The sequence below is a fragment of the Xenopus laevis genome, chromosome 6S (genome assembly GCF_017654675.1).
Source record: "Xenopus laevis strain J_2021 chromosome 6S, Xenopus_laevis_v10.1, whole genome shotgun sequence".
NCBI lineage: Eukaryota > Metazoa > Chordata > Amphibia > Anura > Pipidae > Xenopus > Xenopus laevis.
This window is the reverse complement of record NC_054382.1, coordinates 18,625,710-18,639,258: the sequence shown is the minus strand read 5'-3', so window position 1 is coordinate 18,639,258 and position 13,549 is coordinate 18,625,710. Positions and strand designations below refer to the sequence as shown.

General features: G+C 45.3%; 1 protein-coding gene across 3 annotated transcripts in view; it reads left to right on the top strand.

The window, feature by feature from the left end:
- The window catches only part of apbb1ip.S (amyloid beta (A4) precursor protein-binding, family B, member 1 interacting protein S homeolog), a 133,925-nt gene that overhangs the window by 84,214 nt on the left and 36,162 nt on the right, over positions 1-13,549 (top strand).

Here is a 13,549-nt window from a genome sequence, read left to right as displayed (position 1 = left end):
GAAGAGGAGCGCAAGCTGAGTTTCGGTAGGTTATTTCTTAATATAGACTTAGCGATTTAAATGTATAATATGTCTTTGTGGGTTTTTTTCATTCTATACTAACGAATTTAAAAAAACAATTGATGTTACTGGTCCTTTACACTTTATGGAAATGTCCCCTCGACAACTCAGATTTAACGCCAAACAGCCCGAAAGTATAGAGAATCAGGAAGGCATAAAAAATGTTGCAATTGTTAAAGAGACCATCTGCCATTGATTTCTACATGATTTTCAACAGGTTTTAGCTGGAGTATTTTCAGATTTTTAACAGCTCCAGAGCATAATAAATCTTGAAAAATTTGAGAGTTTTTTCCCCTGTAAAAATTAAGATTTTTTCCCCCTTTAAAACTCAACCAGAAAAATGAGAGGCTTCATAAATAGGCCTTCTAAATGTTCATTGTTATACTGTAAGCATTCTCACATGCATGGCTCATCCCTCTCGCTGCATCAGATATCCATGCAGAAGTGTAAACTTGGCCATACACTGGCTGACCACCCAGGTATCTGAGCAACTGGACCAAGGGGCCTAATGGGTGAATATTGTGCCATGGGGGAGACAAGAGGAACTGGAAATGAAGAGCAACTACAGCTCCTCACATTTCCTAATCTTCCAATGTCTTTGAAGAGTCATCCAGGTCATGATATACTGTATCTAGTAGAATTAAGTCAAAGACAACTGTACTCTTGTGGGGGAATGTAAAAAAAAGTCGATAACTTTGCCCAAACAAACTTTCCTTTGTGCAAATTTAATAAAGCTTTTGCGAACCCGGAAACTGTTAAGCGACCTCTTCTGACAGTGGGGAAAGTTTGCAAATTTTATAGTTTGCATCAGTGCGCAGTGAATGTAATTAAACTTCTTACTGAAAAAGTTGTTGTGTTTGCCCCCTAATTTTAGGACACCTTGAAGCACCTCAAGTATTTTATAGTAAAAAAAATTAAATTTTTTTGCATTCGGACTTTAATAAATACCGGCAATCCCCTAAAAGCCATAATTACATGGTTCCCACTTACCTTCCTTACTTAGACAAACACTAAGCTAAATGTCAGCCATATTAACATGGTTCCTATCTGGTGGTATATTACTCTGGAGAAGCAGTTGCTGCAGAAGGACTTCATTTCCTACAAAGTTCTGGTGGACAGTAAATCCAACTGCAACTTAGGAAACCAGAATTGTAGATGGCCATGTGATTTCGTAATTCAAGGTTTGAATAGCTCTAAAAAAAATTTGCTGTGATGCCCAAAAAAAACGATGCCACAAGTCTTAAGAGGAAACAGGAATAGTTTTAAGAGGAAGAGCATGGCAAAAGTGAATCTGGCATTACACCCTGTGGCTTCCAAACAAGTTAATTCTTCTTTTCAACATGTGACGTGGGGAAATTTACCATAATTAAAAAGCTAAAATTGTCTTTTCATTAGATTCAGCTATTTAACTTGGCCTCATAGCTTCATGCAATGTCTTGCCAAATCCCTGTCTATTGTTTCTCAAGCACTGGTTTTGGAAGTCTGCCCATCCTTAATAATGTCAATTATTGTCACAGCCAGTCTCCAGGCAAAACCATACAGAGTTTGCCTACACTTTGTAACAGGGCAACCCTTTTGAAATAAAGAAAATAAAAAAAATTATAACAAAAGAGGTATAAAGGTGATACATTTATTGGCTAACTAATACAATCATAGCAAGCTTTCAGAAGATTTTAGTTCCTTTTTCAAGCGGATTACACTGAAGCTGTGGTGTTCTCTGGTATATATACAACATTCAGCTCATAGGTCAAATGACCAACAAAAAGGAATATCAATCTATGTGTAAAGTGTCAAAGTCATTTACGAGGGGATGTGCAAAAGAAAAGCAGATAAGGTACTGTAACGGGCCCGAAGGCACAGTAATAGTAAGGACCAAAGAGGAGACCAGACCAGGTTCGCAGTACAGAAAGGGTTTATCCAGAAGAATCGTCAAATACAAGCAAAAGGGTCAGTTCAGGCGGCAATCAGCAAAGTCCAGGAAACAGGCAATAAACGGTACACAGGAAAATATAGCAGAATGATAACACCCAGGAACACAGTAAAGGAACCTATAATCGGGCAATGAAGAAAAGGGGAATGGGGTTAAAATAGTCCTGGGCTTGGCGCCAAAAACTGACGCACTGGCGTCAGACGCAGACGCCAGCGTCCCCACGCTGACGTCCTGACGCCGGCGCCCGATTCTGACGCCGGCGTCCGTTCCGTCGCCGGCGACCAATCCCTGGGCGACTCGATCTTGACGGTGATGGCCTGCGACCAGCAGGGACCACATGGTGGAGCAGGGGGACGCCATCTTGGTCGCCATCTTGGACGCCATGCAGGTAAGAACCTTCGGATTCCATTACAGTACCCCCCTCCTTAGGGGGGGCCTCAGGACCACCGAGACTGGGGGAAGAAGGGAACAGTCTGTGGAACTTACGGACCAGGGTAGGTGCATGGACATCCGAGTTTTTTACCCAGGAACACTCCTCTGGACCGAAACCCTTCCACTCGATTAAATATTGAAGAGTGCCCCTGGAAAAGCGAGAATCCAGAATCCTCTTGACCTCGAACTCTTGGTGACCATCAACCAGGACAGGAGCTGGGGGGGAAGAAGAAGAGGAACAAGACATGGCAGGCTTAAGTAAGGAAACATGAAAGACATTAGGAATCCGCATCTCGGGAGGAAGTTGAAGACGGACCGCCACCGGATTGATAACTTCGATGATAGGATAAGGACCAATGAATTTAGGACCAAGCTTGGGAGTGGGAATCTTGAGGCGAATGTTGCGGGTGGAAAGAAAAACCTTGTCACCAGGAGCATATGGTGGGGAAGGAACTCTCTTCTTATCGGCGAACCTTTTCTGAGCCAAAGAACTCTTTTCCAAATTAGAGGAAGTAGCCTGCCAGATAGCCGACATGTGAGCAGCTTGGTCGTTGGCCGCAGGAACGTTGGTAAGGAGAAGATCCTGAGGGAAGGCCAACGGGTTCCGACCATATACACAGAAGAATGGAGATTTCAAAGAAGAGGAATGCAAAGCGTTATTATGAGCGAACTCAGCCCAGGGAAGAAGATCCGACCAATCATCCTGGCACAGGGACACGTGGCACCGAAGAAACTGCTCCAAAGCCTGGTTGACCCGTTCAGCGGCACCATTAGACTGTGGGTGATAAGCTGAGGAAAACTGAAGAGAAATATTAAGAACCTTGCACAGAGCTCTCCAGAACTTAGAGACAAATTGAGAACCTCGATCTGACACAATCTCGGCAGGGAAACCATGTAAACGAAAAATGTGTTTAATAAACAGTTCAGCGAGTTCAGGAGCAGAAGGCAATTTTCGAAGAGGAGTGAAATGGGCCATCTTGCTAAATCTATCGATCACCACCCAGATGACAGTGTGGCCGGAGGATAAGGGCAGGTCGACAATGAAATCCATCGCCAAATGAGTCCAAGGGCGAGATGGGATGGGTAATGGCAAGAGAAGACCCTTGGGGGAGGAATGTCCAGATTTAGAGACAGCACAGGTGGCACAGGAAGAAACAAAGTCTCTGACGTCCTTTCTCATGGATGGCCACCACACCAGGCGTGAAAGTAGTTCAGTGGTTTTTTCAATTCCCGGATGACCGGCTTGCTTAGAGGTGTGGACTTGGGACAAAATGGATTGACGACAATCTGGAGGAACAAAAGCAACCCCCAAGGGGGCATTTCCAGGAGCCGAGGTCTGGGCAGAGAGGAGTTGCGAAGCCAAGGACGGAAATAAGGCAGCGATAATCTTGGAAGAAGGTACAATGGGTTCAGGAACCTCGGAACTAGGCATTTCGGAAATGAAACTTCTGGACAGGGCATCAGCCTTTCTGTTTCTAGAGCCAGGACGAAAGGTGATGATGAAGTTGAAACGGGAAAAGAATAAAGACCATCTGGCTTGTCGTGGATTGAGACGTTTGAGGGATTGGATGAATTCGAGGTTTTTGTGGTCGGTAAAGATGGTTACAGGAACAGAAGACCCTTCCAGTAGATGCCTCCACTCCTCCAGGGCCAACTTGACAGCAAGTAGTTCACGATTCCCAACATCGTAGTTTTGCTCAGAAGAAGAGAATTTCTTGGAAAAGAAAGCACAGGGATGTAATTTACCGTCGGAAGAGGACCTTTGAGACAAAACTGCTCCCGCTCCCACATCAGAGGCGTCGACTTCGAGGAAGAAGGGTAGAAGAGGTTCCGGGTGCCTGAGAATTGGTGCAGATGAAAAGGCTTCTTTAAGGGATTCAAAAGCTTCCAGAGCCTGAGGGGGCCAGTGTTGAGGTCTACCCCCTTTACGGATTAGAGCAAGAATTGGAGAAATCTTGGAAGAAAAACCTTTAATGAACTGTCTGTAATAATTGGCGAAGCCAATAAACCTCTGAATGGCCTTGACACAGGTGGGAAGAGGCCAATCGATAATTGCCGAGACTTTGGCGGGATCCATCTTGAAACCCTGCTGGGAGATGATATAACCAAGGAAGGGAATGGTAGGCACTTCGAAAGAGCATTTCTCCAATTTGGCGAACAGATTATTCCTCCTAAGACGAAGAAGAACTTCTTTGACTTGAGAACGGTGTTCCTGGAGATTTTTGGAAAAGATAAGGATGTCATCCAAGTAAACGACCACACTTTGCCCCAATAAGTCCCTGAAAATGTCATTTACAAACTCTTGGAAGACCGCAGGGGCATTACAGAGACCGAATGGCATTACTAGGTACTCGTAATGCCCGTCACGAGTATTAAAAGCGGTCTTCCACTCATCCCCCTCACGGATCCGAATGAGGTTGTAGGCGCCCCGAAGATCTAACTTGGTGAAGAGACTGGCGCCTCTCAACTGGTCAAAAAGTTCAGAAATTAACGGGAGGGGATAGCGGTTTTTAATGGTAATTTTATTAAGCCCCCGGTAATCAATGCAAGGTCGCAGACTTCCATCTTTCTTTTCAACGAAGAAAAACCCTGCTCCCGCAGGGGAAGAAGAAGGGCGGATAAAACCTCTTTGAAGATTTTCCTGAATGGCGGCAGTCTCAGAGGGAGAAAGTGGATAGGTGCGACCACGAGGAGGCATGGAACCAGGAAGAAGCTCGACTGGGCAGTCGTAAGGACGGTGAGGAGGGAGAGTCTCAGCAGAGCCTTTGTTGAAGACATCGGAGAAGGTCTGATAAACGGGGGGAAGAGAAGGATTCGAAGACACAGAAGAAACTTTGACAAGGGGCGCAGCAGGCAAACAATTCTGTTGGCAATAAGGACTCCAATGGGAGACTTGTGAGGAGGTCCAATCAATGACTGGGTTATGGGTACACAACCATGGAAGCCCCAGAACAATTGGAGTGGAAGGGCAGTCAATAATAAGAAAGGACAGTCTCTCCAAGTGCATAGTGCCCACCTTAAGCGAAAGTTCTTGTGTAGACAGGGAAATGATTGCAGAAGACAGAGGACGGTCATCGATGGCAAGGACTCGAAGAGGATTCGCCATGGGCTGAAGAGGAATAGCGTGATTAGCAGCGAAGACCTTGTCCATAAAGTTTCCAGCGGCCCCAGAGTCAAGGAAGGCTTGCAGGGAGACTTTCCGGGAGCCCCATTGGATTTGCACAGGAAGAAGAAATCGATGGGCAGAAGACTGTGGAGAGGGGACAATTCCTCCCAGAAAGGTTTCCCCAACCTTGGCTCTGGCGTTTCCAGGCTTAATGGGGCATTCCAGAGCGAAGTGAGCCTTGCCCCCACAATAGAAACAAAGTCCAGTAGCCTTTCTATGAAGTTTCTCCTGATCAGACAGATGAGAGCGACCAATCTGTACTTGCTTCTTGGCGGGCAGAGGAGGAGAAACAGAAGAAGTAGAAGTAGACTGGGGAGGTAGTATGGGTCTCTGGAAGCGAGGAGCTAAAGCTGGTTGAGACCTCTGCGATTTCCAGACCCGCTCACAGTCAGCAAGATGTTCCCTCTGCCGGGTATCGACTCTTACAGCCAAGGAAACCAAATCTTCCCAAGAAGAAGGGATCTCGCGGGACACTAGGTCATTCTTGATACGCATTGCCAGGCCGTTGTAGAAGGCAGCGTGATAACTGTCGTTGTTCCAGGATGTTTCTGCCAGCAAGGTACGAAACTCTATGGCGTATTCCGGCACAGAGCGAGTTCCCTGCTGTAACTGGAACAACCGAGCAGAAGCCGAGGCAGACCGACCTGGCGCGTCAAACACAGTGCGGAGATCCCGGATGAAGACTTTTGCATCGTCAATGGCTGGATCTTGCTTCTCCCAGAGTGGTGATGCCCATTCCAGAGCCTTCCCTTGTAACCGGGAGATGATGAAGCCCACCTTTGCACGCTCTGAGACATACTGGCCGGGAAGCAGAGCAAATTGGATTTCACACTGGATGATGAATCCGCGACATGCTTCCGGATCGCCGAAATACAGAGGGGGTGCAGGTATGCGGGGCTCATGGACACATACCGGTGTAGCAGGTCTAGGAACAGGGGCGTGGGCCGCAGACGGGAATGCGGACAGCTTCTCCTGAATCGCCAGAAGGACTTGGCTGAACTGAGATTGCTGGTTCTCATAAGAGAGAAGACGAGAAGACAATCCTCGGACAGCTTGGTAGACATCGGGCGTAACTTGCGTCTCCTCCGCAGGGTCCATGGCCCGATTATACTGTAACGGGCCCGAAGGCACAGTAATAGTAAGGACCAAAGAGGAGACCAGACCAGGTTCGCAGTACAGAAAGGGTTTATCCAGAAGAATCGTCAAATACAAGCAAAAGGGTCAGTTCAGGCGGCAATCAGCAAAGTCCAGGAAACAGGCAATAAACGGTACACAGGAAAATATAGCAGAATGATAACACCCAGGAACACAGTAAAGGAACCTATAATCGGGCAATGAAGAAAAGGGGAATGGGGTTAAAATAGTCCTGGGCTTGGCGCCAAAAACTGACGCACTGGTGTCAGACGCAGACGCCAGCGTCCCCACGCTGACGTCCTGACGCCGGCGCCCGATTCTGACGCCGGCGTCCGTTCCGTCGCCGGCGACCAATCCCTGGGCGACTCGATCTTGACGGTGATGGCCTGCGACCAGCAGGGACCACATGGTGGAGCAGGGGGACGCCATCTTGGTCGCCATCTTGGACGCCATGCAGGTAAGAACCTTCGGATTCCATTACAGGTACAAGACAATGTGGGTCAAAGAGGCTGAGTATAAATTAGGGCTGAATTATTGGAGTGTAGAATCAAAGGAATTCCATACGATCTCTTAGTCCATATACAGACACTTGGTATTTCTGACCTGGTGCAGTCCTTTCTCAGACTTTGCCCAGTCTCCACTATATACAGCCCCCCTGTTATGCATTTAGTGCATTGTATTAAAGGGATACTGTCGTGGGAAAAAATTTTTTTCCAAAATGAATCAGTTAATAGTGCTGCTCCAGCAGAATTCTGCACTGAAATCCATTTCTCAAAAGAGCAAACAGATTTTTTAATATTCAATTTTGAAATCTGACATGGGGCTAGACATATTGTCAATTTCCCAGCTGCCCCAAGTCATGTGACTTGTGCTCTGATAAACTTCAATCACTCTTTACTGCTGTACTGCAAGTTGGAGTGATATCACCCCCCTCCCTTTTTCCCCCCAGCAGCCAAACAAAAGAACAATGGGAAGGTAACCAGATAGCAGCTCCATAACACAAGATAACAGCTGCCTGGTAGATCTAAGAACAGCACTCAATAGTAAAATCCATGTCCCACTGAGACACATTTAGTTACATTGAGAAGGAAAAACAGCAGCCTGCCAGAAAGCATTTCTCTCCTAAAGTGCAGGCACAAGTCACATGACTGGAGGCAGCTGGGAAATTGACAAAATGTCTAGGCCCATGTCAGATTTCAAAATTGAATATAAAAAAATCTGTTTGCTCTTTTGAGAAATGGATTTCAGTGCAGAATTCTGCTGGAGTAGCACTATTAACTGATGTGTTTTGAAAAAAAGATGTTTTCCGATGACAGGATCCCTTTAAGTACACCACAATGGAAGAAGAACAGTTGTAGTGACCATGGATACTTTATTCCACTAATATGTCCGGAATTGGTATTTTGTCTGAAGTCAGGATGTGCGGGCAGGTTTTGCATTGTTTTTTGCCACAGGGATATGTTCCGTTTTTGGTGGGGAGCAATAAGGCACTTCTTGTTATTAGTGACTTTAGGTTGGGAGGCTGTCTGAATGCTATTAGTGGTGGGTCTGGAATATGCTTCTGAGCCTCTCGTCCTTATGAAGTGTTCCTTGTAGATCTCTGGCTATTTTTCTGAGGGTCCTTAGTTGTGGATTGTATGTGACCACTAGGGGAATCAGATTTATTTTAGGTTTTTGTTTATACTGTAGAAGGTGACTTCTGGGAATCCTGGTGGCTGCATGTATTGATCTACAATCATGGGGTTATCGTCCCTGTTGATGAAGTCTGCTTTGAGTGTTTTGAGGTGGTGGTTCCTTTCAGCGGTGTCCGAACATATACGATTGTATCGTAAATCCGGGCTACATACCCTACACTTTGTAGAGATGTAACCCTTATGAGCAAAGCAATGGAGTTTGTTTCAGAAAGTAAGGGTTAACTTTACTTCCTCCTTAGTTTCCTTGAAATGGTTACTTCATATCAGTTCCTCAAGTAATGTATTGTATGGGCCACACCCAGTTGTTAACTGTGTATTTACCTTGCAAAGCGGCTTTCTGCACCATTCCTTATTATTTATTGAATCAATATCATTAGCATTATGTTCATTATCTGCATAGGTGCAGGTTACATAACATTCTAATTAATAAGTGTTTATTCTCCAACTGTTTGACATAATAATGGCCTAATTTGAAAGACCTCCTTAAAGGGGCAGTATTCCCACTTGTGTGACATGAGTCCAGTGAATAGGACTTGTGTCCAACATTCTTTTTGCCTATTGTTTTAATCACAGAGAATCAATAGTTTTTGCTATTTCTTCAGCTAAACAGGGCGAAGAGGGAAACTGAAGTTACTCCATGTTTTGTCCTTGGGAGATAGATCATTAGATTCCCAGCACACAGATAATCCATCTGCATAATGGGCTCCTACTAACAAAACAGTCACAACAAAAGGAAAGGGAGGGGATGTATTTTTGGAAATCTAATGATTTACCTTCCAAGGACCAGACATGGAGTGGCATCAGTTTCCCCGCTGGTCTTGTTTAGCTTTGCACGATAGTGGAGAAGCTCTACCTGACCGGTGATCACTGGTTGAAGGTGCCGGGTGCTTTTACCGGAAGACCCTCCCCTTGCACAGGGTCATAGATACTTGTAGTCAAAAATCCAGAAGCACACCGTTAGATTGCTTTTTGAAATCAGTGTTTTATTTAGCCCATATGTATCCGCAAAAGGGCAACGTTTCGGGCCCCTCCGGGCCCATTATCAAGGACTTGTTTAGCTTAAGAAACAACAAAAAATTCAGATGTTTCCTTATTAAAAAAAATAGGCAAAAAGTAAGCCTTATTCATTGCACTCATGCTAAACAAGGAGGTATATTGCCCAGTGACGTAACTATATGTCACTGGGCCCCACAGCAGATTCAATTTAGGCCCCTAAAATATTGATAAGGTGGCCTGTTCTACCCAGACATATTAAAATTGGCTATTAATTAGGGCCTCACTGGGCCCCCTATTCCACTGGCCCCCCTGCAAGCGCAGGGTCTGCTTTCTCTGTAGTTACGCCCCTGATATTGCCTATAAAGATAAACACACAAAGTGAATTGATGAATGTCTATTCAGAGTGTTGCTCCGAGCACTTTTGCAATTAACATACATTTTCTATTTTTAGTGGTTTGAGCAATTACAAACAATTTTAGACTACTAATACCAAGCCTTTAACTCATAAGCTCTCTTTGGAGGTGAGAATGTCAGAGACCCTAATTGTAGGCACTTGTATGGCACTGTATAGGTATTGGTATTGCTAATACCTATACCTACTGTTGCTAAATTTCTGACTTTCAGAGAGATGTTCAGCCAAAAGCTGAATTAATATCTCTGATTACAAATAGGAAATCAGTATTTTTGCATAGATTAATGTATTGGGTTTAGAAATACAGCACTGGGCATACTCCCATGACACAAGTAGTCATGTGATTCCAATGACCCCTTGTTTGTTACTACTAATTTATTGTTTTGTTGTACAGTGCTTTGCCCTCAAGGAGTGCTTTACAAATAAAAATATACATACATACATACATGTGATGATCAAGGATCAGTTTCGGATTTGGGGGACCTTTTGGCCCACCAGAACACCTGGCCTCAAGGGCCCCCAACTGCCACTTACAATCCCTATAACATCCGACACCCTTGCCTTGCTGCACCCCTCTGCCTTTACAAACTGGCCTGACACAGACATAGCGCCAACCTCTGTGCAGGGACCAGGGTGGTGGGTCCCACTTTGGAAGGTTTCCTGGTGGGTCAGTTTGATCCTTTCAAGGATCCATAGTAGCTATAGTTTGGTTGCAACCTTGGGGTCAGGGCACACAGGCAGATTCGGGGAGATTAGTCCCCCGGCGACAAATCTCCTCTTCTTCGGGGCGACTAATTTATCCAAACTGCCTCCTCTGCCTGATGAGGAAACTTCAGGCAACTTCAGAAAACAAATGCTCCGAATGCCATCCCACCGGCTAAAATGTAAATCGACGGTGGGATGGCACTCGGAGCATTTGTTTTCCAAGACAGGGGAGGCAGTTTGGTCGCCACCGAAGAAGAGGATATTTGTTGCCGGGCGACTAATCTCCCCGAATTTGCCTGTGTTCCCTGACCCTTAAGGTCTTTTGTGGGTCCCAAAAGGACATTCCTCCAAGCCAGGCCTGATCTGGGATTCCAAAAAGGCACCTGGCATTTCAAGTACACAGAGGCCCCCACCAGCTCAATATATAGTAACTGTCTATGGCATCTTATAGCTGCCCCTCTGCCATTTGAAACAATCCCCAAATTGCCAGTCTGAGCATGTTCAAAGCCACTAGTGTGCTTTCCTTGCATGGGATCTGCTAACAAAACCCCCAAAGCTTCCCTTGTTGTGTCTGTACTGGAAACACTTGCACAGAGCGTTCATATTGGAAAGCAGCACTAAAGTCTGTGGCAATTGACTAGTGATTAAAAACAGATGGCCGAAGGGGGGGAGGGTTATCATTTCCTTTCCATTGACTGTACTTATTCTAACATGGTGGAGTTACAGATAAAGCAATGGTCCTACTGTCATCATAAATAATATTGCTTTCTGCAAGAAACAGTTTGTGGGTCTGCCACACTTTCCTTCCTATCCAACCACTCTGTCTCTCATCAGTTCCCACTCCATCTGCTGACTCTAAATGTGCTGCACTTGTACTTTTACTTCCCCTTTGCTTTTCTTGACTGACTCCTCGTTGTTTCCTAATGTAAGCAAATATCAGAATAAAGATTACTGGGCATGTGCTTTAGTATATATATACTATGGGCAGTAACGCTTAAATGATTTAACACAGATTGTTATAATAGCGGAACACAGGTTTTTAGATTTTTAAGATTCAAGTCCAACATCCAGTTTCATATACATTTCCCCAGAAGTCATAATGAGATAAATACAGTGTCAATCTTATATATGGCAGAACCTTATATAACAACCACAGAAAACCCGGCTGGATATATGAAGTTCCAACTTCCTCCATTCTGTTTGTCGTAGGGAAATTAATATTCACTGGTTTAGGGAGACTTAAATCACCCACTCGGCTGATTAACCGACCTGTAGAGAACCAACTTCTACTTTGTTTCAGAAGTGAGAACGAGAGAACAGAAAGGGAAATCCTGCTTTCAGTCTCAATTATATTTATAATTAAAATGTATTAGTGAATGTATACTGGAAAGATCCTTAGCATTACGGTTTCTTTCATTATGCAAAAGAAACATGTTTTGGGTAGAGGACCCCCTTTAAAGAGAATGACATCCCAAAAAATAATGGTTTGCCCAATAAAAGAAAACGTTATTCTAAGCAGCTTTTCAATATATATTTCTTTGGAGATTTCAATGGTTACTATGTTATTTGTATAGGTACAGCTTTTGAAAGCAGTACTTGTCTGTCCCTTTCTAAAATGCCCACATTCCTCTTCCCACCCTATATTGGATCTTGCACTGATTAACAGTCAACTCTGGATCCATGGGGAAACAGAAGTCACTTCAGATAGTAAGCTCTTATGAGCAGGACCCTCTGATGTCATTTTTATTCTGCATAACTTGATGCTGGTGCTATATAAATAGACATTGATGACAATGAAGATGATGTAAGGCCAAGCAAGCAAAACACATTTTCTTTTAAACTTCATTCCCATGTTTGATTTCATCAGAGTTTGAATTTAAACAGGGAGAAAGACTTCTTCCTAATGAGTGTTTGCACATGTTTATAATACAGTACTTCTAATCTTGGTGATCAGTGGCTAACAGGGCTGGAACTAGGGGTAAGCAGAGTAGGCACGTGCCTAGGGTGCAAAAGCTGGGGGGGCGCCAGGCACGTACCACCTCTGTCGCCTTCCCCAGGTCTGGTCCCCTCTCTCCGGTGTTCTGTTCTATATGCCAGTCCAGCGCCATTTCACGCATGCGCGCGACCAGCCACCACCGCTACCAGCCAGGTTGCCTAAGGGTGTTCGGCCTGGCCCGGCTCTTATGGTTAACTACAACGCACCCCCCCCCCCCAAATTTTTCAGAGGGGCCCGGTGTACAGATGCCGAACTTAAGACAGGTGCTGCTGGCGTAATTATACAATTAACCTCTTGGACGCTTAAACTTTTATGTTTTCATTTTAAAACACGCGCTCACCAAGTGTTGGATGTAGTTCGGATGTCACTGCCCTGAACCCATCACTGGCTTACATATAGTCTTTTAAGTCGTGTGTACTCACCGTTCTCCGTTGATGGCACGGGTGCTGCGCCCCGAACCCGTAGCTTGGGGAGAAAACGTTACTTTGCAGAGCTGCTTTACTCACGCACTCCAGAGACTCCACGGACACGGTGTAAAATCAAAAACCCGTAATCTTTATTCCACAGATAACACCTTATGCGCTTTGTGTGTTTCCACGCGTAGTCATTGGTTGTATGGAAAAACATGAAACACTTAAGGTGTTATCTGTGGAATAAAGATTACGGGTTTTTGATTTTACACCGTGTCCGTGGAGTCTCTGGAGTGCGTGCCTAAAGCATCTCTGCAGAGGGGCCCGGTGTGCACAACAACCTCTACACACTCCCCCACCTGCTAGCACCACAGTAGGTAGGAGATCATCTTGGGACAGGGGACTTCTAACAACCAGTGTCGGACTGGCTCTGGGCCCCAACCTCCCCCCCCCCGGCCAACTTCAGGCCCCCCCGGCCAGCTGCCCTCGACCCTCCTCCCCCGACCAGTGTGTACCTGATTTTCTTCTATCGGTCATGGCTGGGAAAGATCACTGAGAGCAGAACGCCAGGTAGGTGGGAGCAGATCTGGGCTGACGGGGCCCATGAGAGCCGT